This window comes from Moschus berezovskii, chromosome 15, assembly GCF_049115385.1.
Source record: "Moschus berezovskii isolate FMDL1 chromosome 15, NW_MosBer_1.0, whole genome shotgun sequence".
NCBI lineage: Eukaryota > Metazoa > Chordata > Mammalia > Artiodactyla > Moschidae > Moschus > Moschus berezovskii.
The window spans coordinates 10,516,309-10,536,563 of NC_142474.1; the positions used below are offsets into that span (position 1 = coordinate 10,516,309).

Below are 20,255 nucleotides of genomic sequence, written 5' to 3' on the forward strand. Positions count from 1 at the left end.
ACTCCAGTGGTCTTGCCTGGAGAATCCCAGGGACCTAGGAGCCTGGTGGGCTGCCGTTTATGGGGTCGCACAGAGTCAGACATGACTGAAGTGACTTAGCAGCAGCACACATTTCTCCATGCTCCCCAGACCCCGACCAGAACCTGGGACTAAGGTTTAAGGACTAACTCAGTCCTCAGGGTTGAGGATTTCTGAATCGTTGGGCAGCAGCAGCAGCTGTTCCCAGGTGTGAGAATGCAATTGGCCAGCCTCTGGGAAGGAAGTTAGTCACTAGGTTGTGACTCTTTGCGACTCCATGGACTGTAGCCCGCCAGGCTCCTTTGTCCATGGGATTCTCCAGGCAAGAATACTGGAGTGGGTTGCCATTCCCTTCTCCAGGGGATCTTCCCGACCCAGGGATCGAACCCAGGCCTTCTGCACTATAAGCAGATTCTTTACTGTCTGAGCCGCCAGAAAGAGCAGGGTTTAATTTTTGAGGGCATACTACCCTCTGCTGGCAAAGCTGAGTTTCTCCACTTCAGCTTGGAGCAGAAGAGGAGGCTGGGCAGCTCGGTGATGGGGGTGGGGTGGTAGAGAGATCTGGGGGAGCCTCTGGACTCTGGGTTTGATTGTACTCAGCTGTTTACCGCTGTGTGGCTTTGAGTAAGTAGCTTCACCTCTCTGGACTAACTGTTTATCTGCAAAATGGGAATAATAACTGTTCGTCTCACTCACAGGTTTGTTGGAGGAATAATCAGGTAATGGGATATGCAGGAGCTTAACAGAGGAGATCGGAGAAGACAATGGCACCCCACTCCAGTACTCTTGCCTGGAAAATCCCATGGGCGGAGGAGCCTGGTGGGCTGCAGTCCATGGGGTCGCGAAGAGTCGGACACAACTGAGCGACCTCACTTTCACTTTTCACTTTCATGCATTGGAGAAGGAAATGGCAACCCACTCCAGTGTTCTTGTCTGGAGAATCCCAGGGATGGGGGAGCCTGGTGGGCTGCCGTCTATGGGGTTGCGCAGAGTTGGACAACACTGAAGCGACTTAGCAGCAGCAACAGAGGAGATGGCTCAAAACAAGACTAAATAAATAATAGCTGGGGGTTTTCTTGGGAGGCGGTGTTTGTTTGTTTGTTTTGTTGGTAGCTGGAATTCTTGACATTTAGGAAGACCAGGGAGGGGGAGAGAAAGACTGGCCTGGAGCTGAGTAAAGGACACATTAGTTGGGGTGGGTTTTCATGGGTTCACCACTGCCGCTCCAGCTTTCAGACCTCAATTTCCTCATCTGAGGAATGGCCACTGCACTTCACAGCAAGGGTGGGACATGCAGTAATGCCTGGGGCCCTGGGACCCCAGGCCTCTCCTGGGCAGGGCCCCAGCTTCCCCCCGCATTGGGCCAGGCACACGGAGTGCTGAGTAAATCTAGGTTGAACACCCACCAAGACATTTGGACTCTCCTAGCCTGGACTCTCTGTCCCAGGGGCCTGCAGGGGCCTCCTGGAGGCATTTTTCCCCAAGAAGCACCCCAATGGAAGATACCCCTATGATCACATTACCAGCTCTTTGGTGGTGCTGGGTGAGGGCCATTTTTATACGAGCCAATCAAATGGTCCCCCAGTCACAGGGCACTGTCTTCATACCTGACAGTCAACTCCTGCCTAATTGACAGTTACCCTCAAGTCTGCCCTCTGCTCTAAAACCTCCCGTGACTGCCCGTTGCATGATTCCTCGCCTTGACATTCAAGGCCACCCATGGCCCAAGTTTGAGCTGTCTGTGAAGGGCACCCTGAGATTGCATGAGGAGCACTCCCGAAAACCCTGCTCTTCCTTTAAGATTAAAGGGCACTTCAGTCATTTACTTCCCTATCATGCAGTTGCTCATTCAACACAATCTATTAAACACATAAATTAATTATTAATACATCTGTCACCTACTAGACAAAGACATCGTTCTAGGGCTGGAGTAGAAAGAGACAGTGGTCTTAACCAACCGTAACTAAAATGTCTTAATTTTGCACATTTTCTTAAATGTGACCCTGTAAATGCATTGCAGAACCACCCCCAGCCCCCACAACCCCAGCCTGCAAAGGTCTTGGTTGTTTAGTTGCTAAGTTGTATCCCACTCTTTTGCAAACCCATGGACTGTAGCTTGCCAGGCTCCTCTGTCCATGGAATTTCCCAGGCATGAATACAGGAGGGGGTTGCCATTTCCTTCTCTAGATCTTCCTGACCTGGGAATTGAACCCGTGTCTTCTGTATCACCTGTGTCTGCTGCATTGCAGGCGTATTCTTTACCGCTGAGCCACCAGGGAGAGGGGTGTAAATCCACCTCTGTGTCCAGCCCAAGGAACCATCTCCCAGCACAGGAACTGAACTCCAATGTCTTGATTCCTGGTTCCGTCACCAACCACCTATGTGCCCTTGGAAAGTCGTTTTCCCAAGTCTCAGATTATTTATAACAAGTGATAATCACGGTTCTGACCTGGAGAGAGTTCTTGGCAGGAATTGCGTTAGATTAGGTGTAAAATCCGGAGAAGGCAATGGCAAGCCACTCCAGTACTCTTGCCTGGAGAATCCCATGGATGGAGGAGCCTGGTGGGCTGCAGTCCATGGGGTCGCTAGGGGTCGGGTCGACTGAGCGACTTCACTTTCACTTTTCACTTTCACACATTGGAGCAGGAAATGGCAACCCACTCCAGTGTTCTTGCCTGGAGAATCCCAGGGATGGGGGAGCCTGGTGGGCTTCCGTCTATGGGGTCATACAGAGTCGGACATGACTGAGGTGACTTAGCAGCAGCAGCAGGTGTAAAATCACCTGCACGTGGTAGGAGGCAGCCAACATTAGCTGGGCCACTGACTTCAGCAAAGCCTGGCTCCCGGCAACTTGAGGGATCCAGAGATTTGCTCCCTCTGCCCACTGGAGGGCACCAGAAACCACAAATGACATGCCGTCTCTGTACCCTGGCTAAGCAGTCGTCCCAGAGCTCCTGAAGTAGGTAAGAGTGAGGGGATTCTGGACCCCAAAGAGACCCCACAAGGCCAGCCTGGAGCCTGGTAGTTTTCTGTGCTTCTATGTTTGGAACAATGATGGGGGCAGGTTGCATCTGGCCTAAAAGGGCTCCCCAAACCTTGGGCTGCTGGTTCACATTCCCAGAGCCCTCAATTCCATTTCTCACTGCATCCCACAGCCCAGGACAGTGCGAGTAAGAGACTCTGGCTTTCCCAGCTGGCTCTTCACGTTTTAGTCTGTGTGACCTTGGTCACTTGACTTGACCTCGCTGAGCCTTGGCGTCCTTTTCTATAAAATGGAAATGTTACTGGTCCCAAAGAAGGGAAAAGCCTCTCTGTGGAGAAGATATGGCCTTGATGGTTTGTGTTGCTTACAGTCAGTAAATATGCTAAAGTGTAATCAGCCGTTTCCTGCTGACGACAAATGTAATGTGTTGATTAATCTGAACATTGTATTGAGCATCTTACCGTGAACCTAGCCCTGTATTGGATAAGAAGATCGCCAAAAATGAAGCTAAGGGTTTTGTTAGGGGTGGCGGGATTCTGGGTGATAGATTTTCCCCACCTCAGCCCTGCTCTGTATCCTCCAAACTCTATGCAGTTTGTTTTTTGTTTTTGGCTGTGCTGGGTCTTAGTGGCATCACATGGGATCAGCACGTGGGTTTTTTTTTTTTTTTTCTTCAGTTGCAGCATATGGGATCTTTAGTTGTGGCATGTGGGATCTAGTTCCCTGACCAGGGATCAAACCCAGGCCCCCTGTATTATGAGCATAGAGTCTTAGCCACTGGACCACCAGGGAAGTCTCCAAATGTTGTACAGTGTGGACGCACTGACTTCACGGTGATAGAAAAGGAAGAAGGGGAGGGACGCCGATTGGACCCCTACTATGTACCAGATGTTTCCACCTTATTCTTTCTCTAAGGCCGCGAGCTCCAGGCAAACAGGGACCACCTGGCTTGCTCACTGCTGCGTTCTCCGTGCCTAGCATGATGCCTGATACATAGTGAGTTCTCAACAGAAACACGTCTGATGATCAAGAGTGACTTGGGCAACGTTTACAAAGGAGGAGCTGAGGCTCAGAGCTGTGGTCTGACTTGTCCGAGGTTGCCCAGCCAGTGGGACGCAGGGCTGGGACCCCGAGGAGCTCCTTTCTTCTCAGAGCCTGTCCTGCCCCTCTCCGTCCTCACACTCCTTTGCCCAAAACAGCTTATTTTACAAACACAGGCTTTGGTAGTTCTGGTTAAGCAACAACCCCAAGGGGTAGGTGTTAGAATTTACCCCATTTACAGGGAGGACAACTGAGGCACTGATCAGTTAACCAGCTTGCTCAGATCACATGGTCAAGAAGTGATAGAACCAGGATGCTAAGCCTTCCGGTTGCTACAGCGATTGCAGGTGACCACTCTGCCATGCGGCCTCCCAGAGGGGCGGCTGCATGTGAATCTTGTCTCCTCAATACCCTGGGGAGCCCTGGAGGCCCCGGATCATGCCTTTTTTGTGTGGCCCCTGGAGCCCCTGGCACAGGGTTGGGTGCACCTCGGGCCCTCAGTTCGGGTCCTCTGGTTGGGGGGTTTGGCCATCAGGTGAGGCCCCTTAGTCGCTGTAGCCCATTTGGAAGGTAGTTGGTGACCCTGGGTTTCTAGTGCAAGGTCAGCTCTACCCTTTGAGTCTAGGACTACCTGTCCCTGCCCTACCCAGGCCTGTACACCCTGCTAGCAGTGGCCCTTTAAGGATGGGGGGAGGAGGCAAGGGCTGGACTTTGGCCCCTTTATCTGCACCCTTCCCCACTCTCAGACAGGTGTTTGTCCGCCAGGGTATGGGCTGTGTGCACATGGCATATATATATGCAAACGAGCCCACATGTGCGCATGTATTTCTGTACACACACCTTTGGATATGAGCCGTCATGTGTGTGAGCACACACGTGTATCTGGCCGTGCTATGTGTGCTCCTGTCTGAGGGTGCAGGTGTGGATTTAAATATGAGCCTGAGTTCATATGAAGCTTTGCACGTGTATGTGATGTGGAAAAACAGCACCAAAGTGGAAGGGCATCTCTGCCTAGCCTCAGTTTCCTCATCTGTAAAATGGGGACAGTAATGGTCCCAAACTGGTAGAGCAGTGCTAGACACACAGAACGTGCCATAATATTGGCTGTTATTATTACTAATAATCTCCCAGGGGCTGTGTGGAGATTCCACACAGGGTCTGGCTCAAAAATTTTTCCTCCTATCGTCCTTAGATTAGTAGTTTTTTTTTTTTTCCTTTTCCCTTGGTTTTATCATCACAAAGGTAATATAACAGTGTTCTATTCTGGGAAATAGAGGTGGGGAAGGGTTGGACATCTCTCACCCAGAACTCCTGTCACCCTCAACACAAGCAGTATGTTACTCTCTTTAACTAAAGTATGGTTTCTGTACAATATTATATAAGTTACAGATGTACAATGTAACAATTCAGAATTTTTAAAGGTTCAGTTCAGTCGCTCAGTCATGACCGACCCACGCCAGGCCTCCCTGTCCATCACCAACTCCCGGAGTTCACTCAAACTCATGTCCATCAAGTCGGTGATGCCATCCAGCCATCTCATTCTCTGTTGTCCCCGTCTCCTCCTGCCCCCAATCCTTCCCAGCATCAGAGTCTTTTCCAATGAGTCAACTCTGTTGCTCCATTTATAGTTATTGTAAAGCATTGTCTACTGCTGCTGCTGCTGCTAAGTCACTTCAGTCGTGTCCGACTCTGTGTGACCCCATAGACAGCAGCCTACCAGGCTCCCCTGTCCCTGGGATTCTCCAGGCAAGAACACTGGAGTGGGTTGCCATTTCCTTCTCCAATGTGTGAAAGTGAAAAGTGAAAGTGAAGTCGCTCAGTCATGTCCGACTCATAGCGATCCCATGGTCTGCAGCCTACCAGGCTCCTCCATCCATGGGATTTTCTAGGCAAGAGTACTGGAGTGGCTTGCCATTGCCTTCTCCGAAAGCATTGTCTATATCCCCCATATTGTACAATATATCCTTGAAAGTGAAAGCTGCTCAGTTGTGTCCAACTCTTTGTGACCCCATGGACTATACAGTCCATGGAATTCTCCAGGTCAGAATACTGGAGTGGGTAGCCTTTCCCTTCTCCAGGGGATCTTCCCAATGCAGGTATTGAACCAGGGTCTCCTGCATTGCGGGAGGATTCTTTACCAACTGAGCTGTCAGGGAATATCCTTGGAGCTTATTTTATATCTAGTAATTTGTACTTCTTAATTCTCTGCCCCCATAAAGTAGTTTCGTTTTTGCTATTCCTTTTCAGACTTTGTCCATAAGTAAGATAACATAAGCCTTAGCACCAGGATGGTGCTTAAAGCATATTTGGATTGATTAACAAACATTGTTTTCAGCTTAGATGATTAAACTGATTGTTTTTAAGAGTACCTTTATCATTATTATTATTTAATTGGAGTATAATTGCTTTAAAATGCTGTGTTGCTTTCTGCTGTACAACAACATGGATCAGTTATGTGTATACATATGTCCCCTCTCTGCTGACCCTCCCTCCCGCCCCCGCATCCCACACCTCTAAATCACCACAGAGCACCGAGCTGAGATTGCTGTGCTGTGAGCAGCTTCTCACTTGCTAGCAATTTCACACTTGGTGGTGTATATATATCAATTAAACTGAGTATTTTTTATCCTGCTTTTGTTCACTTATTATGGGCATTTTCCATGGAATGGCCAGTAATTTATAATTTTAGAAATAATAGAAGAAAATTAGAATTGTCCCAGTGCCCCCAAAGCTGGGAAATAGTTGATTTATGGAAGAGCCACTTTAAGAAACGTTGTGGGTTAATAACAGACCTGTAAGATTGTTTTCTTTCTTTGTGATGAGTTAGTGCTTCCATATTAGGAATGGGACGTCCCAGGATTTATCTGTCCCTGGACATGAAGGGGATTCCATTGAAAACATGAGACAACAACCAACAAGAAAATGCAGGTCAAAACCACAGTGAGATACCTCTACACACCCACCAGGGTGACTATATTCAACAAGACAGACAATAACAGCTGTCAGTCTGGGTGTGGAAAAATGGGAACCCTTGCACACTACTGGTGGGAAAATAAAATGGTGCAGCTGCTTTGGGAAACAGTCTGGCAGTTCCTCAAAAGATTAAAAATAGAGTTACCGTATGACCCAGCAATTCCTCTCCTAGGTCTATATCCAAGAGAAATGAAAACATATGTCCACATCCAAATGCTCACTGCAGCATTATTAACAAGAGCCAAAAGATGGGGACAATGTAAATGTCCATCAGGTGATGCATGGATATATTAAATACGGTCTATCCACACCATAGACAATTTCCTGGCAATAGAAAGGAATGAAGTGCTGATGTGTGCTACACCATCAATGAACCTTGAAAACATTACGTTCAGTGAAATAGGCCAGTCACAAGAGGACGCTGTGTGCTTTCGATCTTGTATGATTCCATTTATGGGCAAATCCACAAAGACAGAAAATAAACTGGTGGTTGCCTTGGGCTGGGAGGGGTGGGAGATTAGCAGGGAGAGGGGGTGGCTAAGGAGTGACTCCTCATTGGTACAGGATGTTTTGAGGGAGGGATGATGAAAAAGTTCCCAAACTGATTGTGATGAATGTAGTAAACACCACTGAATTACATACTTTAAATGAGTAAATTGTATAGCATGCAAATTTTATCTCAACAGAACTGCTATAATATTTTTTAAAAGGGATAGAGACCCAAGATGACAATGAAAATATACGCTGTCGTTTATTTAAAAGCATGAACTATGGGCCAAGTGCTTGGCAATCTCATTTAACTTTCAGAACCATCTAGGTTATTTTCCCCATCATACCAGTGAGGACACTGAGATTCAGAGTGTTTGAGTAAGTGGCCCAGAGTCACTCAGCTCTTTAGTGGTAGAGCTGTGGTTTGAATCTAGGCTCATTTTTAGGTCCATGCCCAGTCTGCAGTATTTTGTTTCAGTTCCGGTGCAAGATGGCGGCCTGGGAGGATGCTGAATTCACTTCCTTCCACAGACTCACCAAATCTCCAGCTACATATGGAACTGTTTCCTGTGGGAAAATCCTCTAAAACTAGCTGAGGGACTCCTACACATCAAAACATGAAAAACCCCACGTGGAAGCAGGTAGGACAGGCTGAGACACAATCTCATCACAGACCCCGTCCCTGGCATGGTGACTCATGATTAGGAAGGAATTCTAAACCTTGGCCTTCTCCCCAAGGAGCAAAAGTTCTGAACCCCATATCTGGCATGCTAACTTTTCAGACCTGCATCTTAAGTATTTTTGCTGCTTCTTGGAAGGGGTCACAAGCCGGTGCACCAGGCCAGCTGGACCAATATGCAGCTTACAGGACACGTGGGGCCCAAGGCCTGGGGCTCTGCCCTAGTCTTTATCTGGCCTGGGCAGCCAGAGTTCATTGTCAGGGCTCTTTATCACTCCCTGGAGCCTTTTCCCAGCATCTCTCTGTTTATGGCCCTTTAACCAGATGCTCAACAAAGAGTTGCCCAAGAGGCCTCCAGGACTGGGCCCTGGTCATCCCCCACAACTTCCGTCTTTGCTACACTGAGATAATAATACGTGTGTACTGAGATATATGGACAAAGATGTTCATCACAGTATTGTTTATAATAGGAAAAAACTAGAGAGACTCTGAATGGTCAACCCCAGGGGACTGGTTAGTGTGCAACAGAATGTACAATGGAATGATACAAAGTAGCCCTTAGAAGTCAAGTCCTGTGGTAGAAGACTGCTTCCTGACATAGGACGAGGTCATATGTCAAGGTCAAATGAGAGAAGCAGACACGTGCTAGGCATCCTCTCGCCTCAGCACCACCCAGGCCAACCCCTGCTTGCCATCTGCCGTGTTGCCATATTAAACTTCTTCAGTTCGACGCGGGAGACGCCCGGCTCCGGCGGCGCAGACGCGGGAGACGCCCGGCTCCGGCGCAACCGACCACGTGCAGAATCGTGGCTGAGATGAGCTACCCCGCGCCCAGGGTTAGGGCGGTGGCCGAGAGGAGCTGTACCACGTTCAGGAGGCGGTGGCTGCTTGGGCACCGGAGGGCCGAGAGGAGCTGATCTACATTCAAAGCAGGAGGCGCGGCCTTGAGGAGATACCCCTCGTCCAAGGTAAGGTACAGCGGCTGCACCTTGCTGGAGCAGCTGGGAAGAGATACTCCACGACCAAGTGGAATATAAGAATCCAGTGTTCTGGGGAGGAAGGAACAAGATGGCGGAGGGATAAGATGGCAAGACCACTTTCTCCCCCATAAATTCATCATAAGAACGTTTGAACGCGGAGTAAAGTCCACAAAACAACTTCTGAATACTGGCAGAGGACATCAGGCTCCCAGAAAAGCAGCCCATTGTCTTCTAAAGGAGAGAGAAGAAATCCAGCTCCACCCACCAGAACACTGACACATGCTTCCCTAACCAGGGAACCCGGACAAGTCACCCGTCCAACCCCACACACAGCGAAGAAACTACGTAATAAAGAGAACTCCACAAACTGCAAGAAGAGGGAAAGGCCACCCCAAGCAAAGCAATATAAGCAAGATGAAGAGGCAGAGAAATACCCAGCAAGTAAAGGAACAAGATAATTGCCCACCAACACAAACAAAAGAAGAAGATATAGGGAATTTACCTGATAAAGAATTTCAAATTTTGATGGTGAAAATGATTCAAAATCTTGAAAGCAAAATGGAGTTACAGATAAATAACCTGGAGAAAAGGATTGAGAAGATGGAAGAAAGATTTAATAAGGACTTAGAAGAAATAAAAAAGAGTCAATATACAATGAATAATGCAATAGATGAGATCAGAAACACTCTGGAGGGAACAAACAGTAGAATAACAGAGGCAGAAGACAGGATAAGCGAACTAGAAGATATAATTGTAGAAATAAATGAAACAGAGAGGAAAAAAGAAAAACGAATTAAAAGAAATGAGGACAATATTAGAGACCTCTGGGACAATGTTAAACACTCCAACATTCGAATCATAGGAGTCCCAGAAGAAGAAGACAAAAAGAAAGACCATGAGAGAATACTTGAGGAGATAATAGTTGAAATCTTCCCTAAAATAGGGAAAGAAATAATCACCCAAGTCCAAGAAACCCAGAGAGTCCCCAACAGGATAAACCCAAGGCGAAATACTCCAAGACACATATTAATCAAATTAACAAAGATCAAACACAAAGAATAAATATTAAAAGCAGCAAGGGAAAAGCAGCAAATAACACATAAGGGGATTCCCATAAGGATAACAGCTGATCTTTCAACAGAAACTCTTCAGGCCAGAAGGGAGTGGCAAAACGTACTTAAAGTGATGAAAGAAAATACCCTACAGCCCAGATTACTATACCCAGCAAGGATCTCATTCAAATATGAAGGAGAAATCAAAAGCTTTACAGACAAGCAAAAGCTGAGGGAATTCAGAATCACCAAACCAGCTCTCCAACAAATGCTAAAGGATCTTCTATAGACAGGATACACAGAAAGAGTGTATAAACTTGAACCCAAAGCAATAAAGAAAATGGCTACGGGATCATACTTATCAATAATTACCTTAAACGTAAATGGGTTGAAATTTTCAAAAAGGCTAGGAAACAATTCTCATAGCCATCAATAGTTCAGTGTTGAGTTCATGAATAGTTTTTAAAGTTTGGGACAAACTGTAGTATTTGCTATTTGAAGTACTATTTGTAATTGGCATATTACGATGTAACATTGGTCTTCATTTCCATCTTAAAACGCCTAAAAATGCCTAACAGGTTTTTAGATTTGTGAATTTTAGTTGAAATGTATTTTATGATGTTACTAAACCTGCAGAAATATTGAAATATTTCATAGAATTTATTCACTGTACATTTAATTTATTTTATTTATAAAAGTTATGAACTGTAAAAAAAAAATAAATAAATAAACTTCTTCAGTTCAGTTCAGTTCAGTCGCTCAGTCGTGTCCGACTCTCCACGACCCCATGAATCACAGCGCCAGGCCTCCCTGTCCATCACCAACTCCCGGAGTACACTCAAACTCATGTTCACAGAGTCGGTGATGCCATCCAGCCATCTCATTCTCCGTCGTCCCCTTCTCCTCCCGCCCCCAACCTTTCCCAGCATCAGAGTCTTTTCCAGTGAGTCAACTCGTCGCATGAGGTGGCCAAAGTATTGCAGTTTCAGCTTTAGCATCAGTCCCTCCAATGAACATCCAGGATTGATCTCCCTTAGAATGGACTGGTTGGATCTCCTTGCAGTATAAGGGACTCTCAAGAGTCTTCTCCAACACCACAGTTCAAAAGCATCGATTCTTCGGTGATCAGCCTTCTTCACAGTCCAACTCTCACATCCATACATGACCACGGGAAAAACCATAGCCTTGAGTAGACGGACCTTGGTTGGCAAAGTAATGTCTCTGCTTTTTAATATACTATCCAGGTTGGTCATAACTTTCCTTCCAAGGAGCAAGCGTCTTTTAATTTCATGGCTGCAATCAGCATCTGCAGTGATTTTGGAGCCCCAAAAAATAAAGTCTGACACTGTTTCCCCTGTTTCCTTCCCCATCTATTTCCCATAAAGTGATGGGACCAGATGCCATGATCTTTGTTTTCTGAATGTTGAGCTTCAAGCCAACCTTTTCACTCTCCTCTTTCACTTTCATCAAGAGGCTTTTGAGTTCCTCTTCACTTTCTGCCATAAGGGTAGTGTCATCTGCATATCTGAGGTTATTGATATTTCTCCCAGCAATCTTGATTCCAGCTTGTGCTTCTTCCAGCCCAGCGTTCCTCATGATGTACTCTGCATATAAGTTAAATAAGCAAGGTGACAATATACAACCTTGACGTACACCTTTTCCTACTTGGAACCAGTCTGTTGTTCCATGTGCAGTTCTAACTGTTGCTTCCTGACCTGCATACAGGTTTCTCAAGAGGCAGGTCAGGTGGTCTGGGATTCCCATCTCTTTCAGAATGTTCCATAGTTTATTGTGATCCACACAGTCAAAGGCTTTGGCATAGTCAATGAAGCAGAAATAGATGTTTTTCTGAAACTCTCTTGCTTTCTCCATGATCCAGCGGATGTTGGTGATTTGATCTCTGGTGCCTCTGCCTTTTCTAAAACCTGCTTGAACATCTGGGAGTTCACGGTTTACATACTGCTGAAGCCTGGCTTGGAGAATTTTGAGCATGACTTTACTAGCGTGTGAGATGAGTGCAATTGTGCGGTAGTTTGAGCATTCTTTGGCATTGCCTTTCTTTGGGATTGGAATGAAGACTGACCTCTTCTTAGGGTCCCCTAAAGCCCCGGGCTTTCCCTTGTTTCAGGCATTTGTACTTACTGTCCCCTCTGCCTGGAATGTCCCTTCCTGCAACTCTTTCAAACCAGCTGACTCTGGGTCAGCCATCAGTCTCAGCAGAAATGCCTCTTTTCCTGGGAAGGACTCTTGGCCACTTGGGCTGGGGCAGGGCCCCGTGTTCTCTTGCCACCCCCCTGGGTCCCCAGCATGGCATGGGTCACGCTCTGTGACTGGACATTTAACTGCCTGATTCTCACTTTTGACACCAGACAATGAGAACAGACCTGGCTGACTGGCTGTTGTCTTCTCCGTGTCTGTTCTCAGAGTTGACACCTTCCAGGGATTTCCTTGGCAATTAGAATGAAAGCCAGCCTCCTTTCCATGTTGTATGAGGCCTTGCATGGTCTGGCCAGTGCCCACTTCACTAGCTCATTTCCTGTAATTCTCATTTGCTGACTGAAATCATTCTCTAAGGTACCAAATGTATTCCTGCCCCAGGACCTTTGCATTCGCTATTTACTCTGCCTGGAATGAATGACGGAATGAGCAGGATCGAATCCTTCATTTCAAGTTGCTCATAGTCCAGTGGGAGGCAGACAGATAAACTGGCCCTCCCTGGGCCTCGGTTTCCTCGCCTGTAAGGTGAAGTTGGTCATCTGCCCAGTCTCTCTCTCTGCCCTCCCCCTCTCTCCCTTGCAGGCCTTTAGGAGGGTCCGCTGAGGCCCACGGCGGAGCCTGTGTGGTGAACCGTGTGTGGGAGAATGGCTGTTATTATAATGGGCTGAGAGCTGGGGGCCCAGCTTCCTGATGGATGATCAGGAGGGGTGGGGTTGGGGGGGAGGGACTGCCTCTGCAGGCCGGCCCCCACTTTGCCCCAGGCTGCACGTGTCTTGCGTCCACAGATCGTTGCTCTGAGATCATCGCTACCAGATGTGGCCGGGCCTGCAGCATGGACCAGCTGAGGCTGGCGGGGCCTCCGTGGGGTCAGATATCTGGTGACAGCTGACCTCGCCTTCCCGAGTCAGCTGGGCCTGGGGTGGGCTGCAGGGTGGGCAGCCCTGATGCCTTTCCCATTGGGGGTCTCTCTTTGCTGCTGACTAGATGCCTCTCCTCCCAGAGGGAGCCCCAAGGGGCAGTAGGATGCCAGAGGCTCCAAATAACCAGTTCCAGGTGCCACCCTCTGCTCTTCTGTCCCATTCCTGGCCCCCTTAGTGCTTAAGGAAGTTGAGTGTGTGTCCTTTACCTAGATGCATCTGTTATCCAACAGAGTCCTTTTATGCCTGTGTTCCTAGTGGAAAAGACAATTGAAACTTGTATTTGTCTAGCAGGAGCATTCAGTGGGTTCAAGCCATGTGTGAAGTTCCTGTGATTGTAATGAGGATTCCCTATTTCCATTTCATATACGAGGGAACTGAAGCTTTGAAAGATAATGAGCATGTGGATTCAGGCAGAGAAGAGGCCCAAAACTCATCAGACACCTAAGATATGACAGGTACTTCACAACCAGGATCTCATTTCATCCTCACGCAATCCTTTGAGGTGGGTACTATTGTCTTCATCTAGCAGATAAGGAAACTGAGGCTGACAGAGGAGAATGTTGCCCAAGGTGTTCACTCGGCCAAGCGGTGGTGGGTCTTTGACTCAAAGTCAATTTTGGACCACAGCTAAAGTCAGTGCCCTTAATCACGGTGCTTACTGCCTTGGGGCTGCATTTCAGCTGCACAGCCACGCTGAGAGACAGTAGGTTATTAACTATATTTCTCAAGGAATCGCTTCTTGGCCTTTTGGCTAAGATCAAGTGTAGTATTTGTTCTTACCAGTGTAACATATTTCTCATGGAAGAAGACTGAGGAGGAGTGAGATTAGTAGACTGGACAGCATCCCACAGCTGGCGAGACAGGAAGCTCTGATCATTGGCAGAAGTTCAGGATTAGAAGGAAAAACAGGGTCTTTGGAGGTTGTCTTATCCAGCCCTCTCAGTTTACAGATGAGAAAACTACGATCCAGAGAAGGAAAGCGACTTACCAATGTTACAGAATCAGCAAAATCACACTCAGGGCTCTTTCTCCTGCCCCAGAGGAGGTTGATTTCATTGGCAGGGAGAGTGGTTCACCTTCACCCCTTTCTTTACTATTAGGTCAGTGTGTCTATCTCACTGCCGCATGAGCACCACGCTGGTCCAATTTATTGATGATATCATGCTAAGAGGACTTGGTGATCAGGAAGAATTAGGCATCTTAGTTGCCTCACTAAGACACAGAGAGAGAGAGAGAGAGAAAGGGAGAGAAAGGTCTATGTTGCAGTCTTGGAGCAGATTTCCTTCTTCTCTGGGAAAACTCATTTCTTGCACTTAGGACTTTCAGCTCAGTGGAGGAGTCCCATCTACATTATGGAGGGTAACATTCCTCATTTAAAGCCGATTGGTTGTAAATGTTAATCACATCGATAAAATACCTTTAACAACATCTATACTTAACCAATGGAGAAGGAAATGGCAACCCACTCCAGTATTCCTGCCTGGAGAATCCCAGGGACGGGGGAGCCTGGTGGGCTGCTGTCTATGGGCCCCCACAGAGTCGGACACGACTGAAGTGACTTAGCAGCAGCAGCATACTTAACCAAACAACGGGACAACAGAGCCCAACCAAGTGGACACATAAGATTAATCATCATGAGTCCCACTCCTGGTACTAATTACTTGATCAACCAAAATTCTTACTTGGAAACAAAAGAAATCACTGTAGCTAGTTTGAACAGGAGAGATTTATTAGAGGGTATTTGAGAGACTCTCCATAAAGGCCAGAGTATCAGAATTTTATTCTTTTCCAACAAAAGCATTTAAAGCTAAAAATTCTCCTAGACATTGCTTTAGATGCATCCCACAGGTGAAGATATACTTTTGTTTGTTTATTTTCACTTAGTTGGAAATATTTTTAATTTTCTTAATTATTTCTTCTTGGGTGCTAGAGTTATTTATAAATGTGTAATTTCTAAATATGTGGGTTTGTTTTAGATATATCATTATTAATATATAATTCCATCCCACTGTGATCACAGAACATTCTGTAAGATTTCAGTATTTTGAAATATAGTGAGACTGGCTTAAGGCAGGGCATACTTCTACCCTGGTGAAGGTACCACATGCACTTGAAGAGAAGTCGTTGGTTTTAATGAACCATAAGTATCAATTAGCTCAAGGTAGTTGCTGATATTATCTAGATCATTATGTTTTTTAAGTATTTATTATTTGTTTATTTGCCTGTGGCATGCAGGATCTAGTTCCCTGACCAGGGATTGAACCCAGGTCCCCTGCATTGGGAGTGTAGAGTCTTAGCCACTGGACCACTAGGGAAGTCCCCATGAGATTTTCTTAATTTGTTTATTTCTAATTGGAGGATAATTGCTTTGGAATGTTGTGTTGGTTTCTGCCATTCACCAGCATGAATGAGCCGTAGGTATACCTGTCGCTCCCTCCTGAACCTCCCCCCCAGCCCGGCCAGCCCGGCCCTCGGGGCTGTCGCGGGGCTCCGGTTGGGCTCCGGGGTCACCAGCGGATCGCCGCTTGTTCCGCGCGGTGATGCGTGTGTTGCAGTGCTGCTTCTCCATTCGTCCGCCCTCGCCTTCCCCCGCGTGTCCACAGGTCTGTTCTGTGTCTGCGTCTCTACTGCTGCCCGCAGGTGGGTTCATCGACACCGTGTTTCTGGATGCCGGATGGCCCCATCATTTCTTAAATGTGCATTTGTTTATTTTCTTTTTGGCCGTGCTGGGTCTTGTCGCCAAGCAGGTTTCCCTCCAGTCGCAGCGAGTGGGGGCTGCCCTCCAGTTGCGCTGTGTGGGCTTCTCATTGCGGTGGCTTTGCTTGTAGTGGAGCACGGCTCTAGGTGCGCGGGCTGCGGTGGGGGCTTGAGGGCTTAGTAGTTGCGGTTTCCGGGCTCTGGAGCACAGACTCAGTCCTTGTGGTGCGCAGGCTTAGGTGGTCCGAGGTACGTGGGCTCTTCCTGGACCAGGGGTTGAACCGGAGCCTCCTGCATCGGCAGGCAGATTTCTCACCACTGAGCACCATGGAGGCCCCACATGATGTTTCTACTGGTTTCGTTCGTCACTAGCTGACCCATCAATGACTCGGAAAAAGGTACTAAAATCTCCAGCTACTGACATTTGTACACACAGGAATGAATACACAAAATGCATATCCACATACAGTTCAGTTCAGTTCAGTCGCTCAGTCGTGTCCGACTCCGCGACCCCATGAATTACAGCACGCCGGGCCTCCCTGTCCATCACCAACTCCCGGAGTACACTCAAACTCATGTCCACAGAGTCAGCGATGCAATGGTGTATTATTTAGCCTTAAAAGAGAGGAAATTCTGATACATACTACAACATGATGAAACTTGAAAACATGCTAAGTGAAACTAAACAGTCACAAAAAGAAAGAACTATATGACTCTACTTATATGAGTTCCCTAGACTAGTCAGATTCATAGCAGAAGGGTGGGCATTAGCAGATGCAAACTATTACATACAGGATGAATAAACAGCAAAGACCTACAGTTTAGCACAGGGAACAGTATTCAATATCCTGGGATAAACCATAATGTAAAAGAATATGAAAAAAGATGTGTGTGTGTGTGTGTGTGTGTGTATAACTGAATCACTTTGCTGTACAGCAGTAATTAGCACAACATTGTAAACTGACTATACTTCAACAAAATAAAATGTATGTCATATGTATGTTAAATAAGAGAGAGAAAGTAGAAGGATGATGGCCGAGGCTGAGGGAGGGGAAACGGGAAGTTGCTTAATGAATTGAATTTCTGCTCTACAACGTGAAAAACTTCAGAGATCATTTAGAAAAAATGTAAATATGCATAGTACTACAAAATTATACACTTTAAATGGTTAATATGGTACATTTTTTGTCTTCTACCATAATTATAATTTAAAGAAATATTTTTTAAATCTTCAACTATTATGAATTCTAATTCTCCCTTCAATTCTGTCAAGTTTCGGATTGTGTATTTTACAGTTTAGTTATTTGACACTTGTACAACTGTAAACTGTCATAGCTTCTTGATGAAATGACCTACATTGATTATGTGAAGTGAAACTCGCTCAGTCATGTCCGACTCTTTGCGATCCCATGGACTCTACAGTCCATGGAATTCTCCAGGCCAGAATACTGGAGTGGGTAGCCCTTACCTTCTCCAGGGGACCTTCTCAACCCAGGGATCAAACCCAGGTCTCCTGCATTACAGGCAGATTCTTTACAAGCTGAGCCACCAGGAATGCCCAATCAATATTATTCTCATATTATACAAATTGAAATTCCCTACTTACAGCTACTTCATGTGGTGATTAAAAGCATGAGCTCTAAAGTTGGAGATTATACCACCTATATGTTATGTAACCTGGAAAGGTTAATATCTTTGAGTCTCAGTTTCCTCATCTGTAAAATGGGCTTCATAGCTGTCCCTATTTCCCAGGATTGTCGTAACGATTAAGCACAAACAACACCCAGCACAGAGCCTAGCACACAGTAAGCATTCAAGGTATGTCAGCTATTAGGATCATCATCACATATGTATGTGTGGTTAGAAATCTTTGACATAATGGGTGGGAAAATCTCTAGAAGTCAAGTCATAGGAAGAATCTCTGAAGGAAGCCAGGTAATCCTGGGCAGGAACAGACTTGAACACTGGTCTCACGTGTCTGCAGTGCTATAAAGAGAAGAAGCAACCAGTTATTTCTGGGGACACTAGGGAAGAAGACAACCCAAGAAGGAAGCACAGACAGGGGTCAACTTGAAGGAAGTTTAGCAACCAGAGTTTTGACCTGTGGTAGTATCAGATTTGGGGGAGGAAGTGAGCTCCCCAACTCAGGAAGTGTGCAGAGGTAAGGCTCAGTAGGCAGCTGTCAAGAAGAGGATCCCTGCACTGGTAGGAGGTGGAGGAAATGACTTACGAGGTCCTTGCTTTGGTCTCTTTGGATCAGGGTCCCAAGGCTTCCTCCGTCTTTGGCCACACAGTCAGTGAGAAGTCAAGTCGGGGTTATAGGCAGTATGCGCCCCTCCCCCATCCAGTCTTCTCTGTGATTCTATTTCTCAACCACAGCCCAGCTCTCCCCTCACTGCCACTGGGCCTTTGCACATGCCTTACCCTCTCCATAAGAGGATAGCCAGGTGTTGTGGACCTGAAACTTATAAAGCTGGGACACCTTCTTCAAGAAAAAAGAAGACAAAATCAGATAAGAATGTGAATATTTAGAACAAGAAACAAAATCACAACATATTTTTAGAAGATGATAAACAGGGACTTCCCTGGTGGTCCAGTGGCTAAAACTCTGCTCTCAATGCAGAAAGCCCAGGTTTGATCCCCAGTCAGGGAACTAGATCCCACAGGCCCCAAAGAGTTCGTAGGCTACAACTAAGAGTCTGTCTGCTTCAACTAAGACCCGGTGCAACCAAACAGATGAATATTTTTAACAAGCCGAGAGACCCTGGACAATATGTAGAAAAAGAATAATATTTCTATTTATTGCCTCTTACACATCCATAAAATTTTTTTTATTCCTGAGTTTTGGCTGTATGCTTTTAGGATCACCTCTTCATGTGACATTGAGTTTGTAGTGTCATTTTCTTTAGAGAAAATAAGAGCATTTAGTCTTTTCTCTAGCACAGTTGAACAAAAGATTTTTTTTTTAATGTTCATAGTTTAGAAAAGTTTCTTCCCAACTTCACAACTCATTATAGATGAGGTCATAAGTTTTTAGGACTGTTGTCAAATTTAGAAAAACATGTATTAAGTTTCTTTCATAGGGGAGCTGTAAGATTTCAGGACTTTTCATGTTTCCTTGATCACTCATCTTAAAAACCCTTTGACTAAGATGCTGCCTATTAAGCAGTTTTTTGCTAATGTCCTCTTCAGTTCAGTTCAGTTCAGTTCAGTTGCTCAGTCGTGTCCGACTCTCCGCGACCCCATGAACCACAGCACGCCAGGCCTCCCTGTCCATCACCAACTCCCGGAGTTCACCCAAACTCATGTCCAATGTCCTCTTAGCAATGATTTATTCTGAGTTTTATTTTTCATCGATGTGGCATTCTGGGACAGCTTCCCCTTAGCTAGATCCCCAAAAATGCCACTGCCGTGCCAGTGACACCCAAATGAGGGGAAGTATGACCGAGGGGGATGTCAAAGAGTAAAGAGGCAACATTCTTCATCAGCTGCAGTTAAACTAGCTTACTTTGGCAAACTCTGCGTCAGCATGTGATCCTGAATGTGTCCTGCTTGGGCTTTTCCCAGGTCACTGGAAGGCATCTGGCAAGTGAGGGGCTCTAGAGCTTAAGCTTCGGAGCTTCATGGTAAGCCTGGTAAATTCATTTCTGCCTCTTCCCAGAATGGAGCCTCTGCCCTGCCCACTCCTGTTGAATGTGGCTTACAGCTTCTTATCTTGTCCGTCTGAGTGCAAGCATTGCTTGGTCCATGAGGCCTCCAGAATAGGTTAGCTGCCCCGTGAAGCTGGAGTCCACGTCTGTCTGTCTAGCTCACCCTGTACCCTCAATGTACTTTGAGCAGAGCCTGGTGCATATTAGGACCATAGATTCGGAAGGCTGAAGTGACCTGCCAAGGTCACCGTAACAGTCAGGGCTGGCAATCACCAAGGAAGGGAGGAAGGAACTCCAGCTTTCCAGACAGCCTGCAGGCCTCAGACAGAAAAATTAATCTCTTGCCAGACCCCTTCAGAGCCCTCGCTGGCTGGCCTCCCTCTCTCCATCCTGGGGCAGCTGATCAGGAACCCCCAGAGAAGGTCATCTGAGCCCTGTGGCAGAAATCTCTCTCCCTGGCACTGTTGTGAAGTGTAGAAAAAGAGTGCAAACCTGGATTCGACTCTCTGGGCCACTCCGTGGCAGCTGAGTAGCATTGGACAACCTGGAATCATCT

General features: G+C 46.6%; 1 pseudogene; it reads left to right on the forward strand.

The window, feature by feature from the left end:
* Nucleotides 1–14,083: 14,083 nt before the first annotated feature.
* On the forward strand, nucleotides 14,084–14,201 carry LOC129535396 (U2 spliceosomal RNA; annotated as a pseudogene).
* The last annotated feature ends 6,054 nt before the right edge of the window (nucleotides 14,202–20,255 follow it).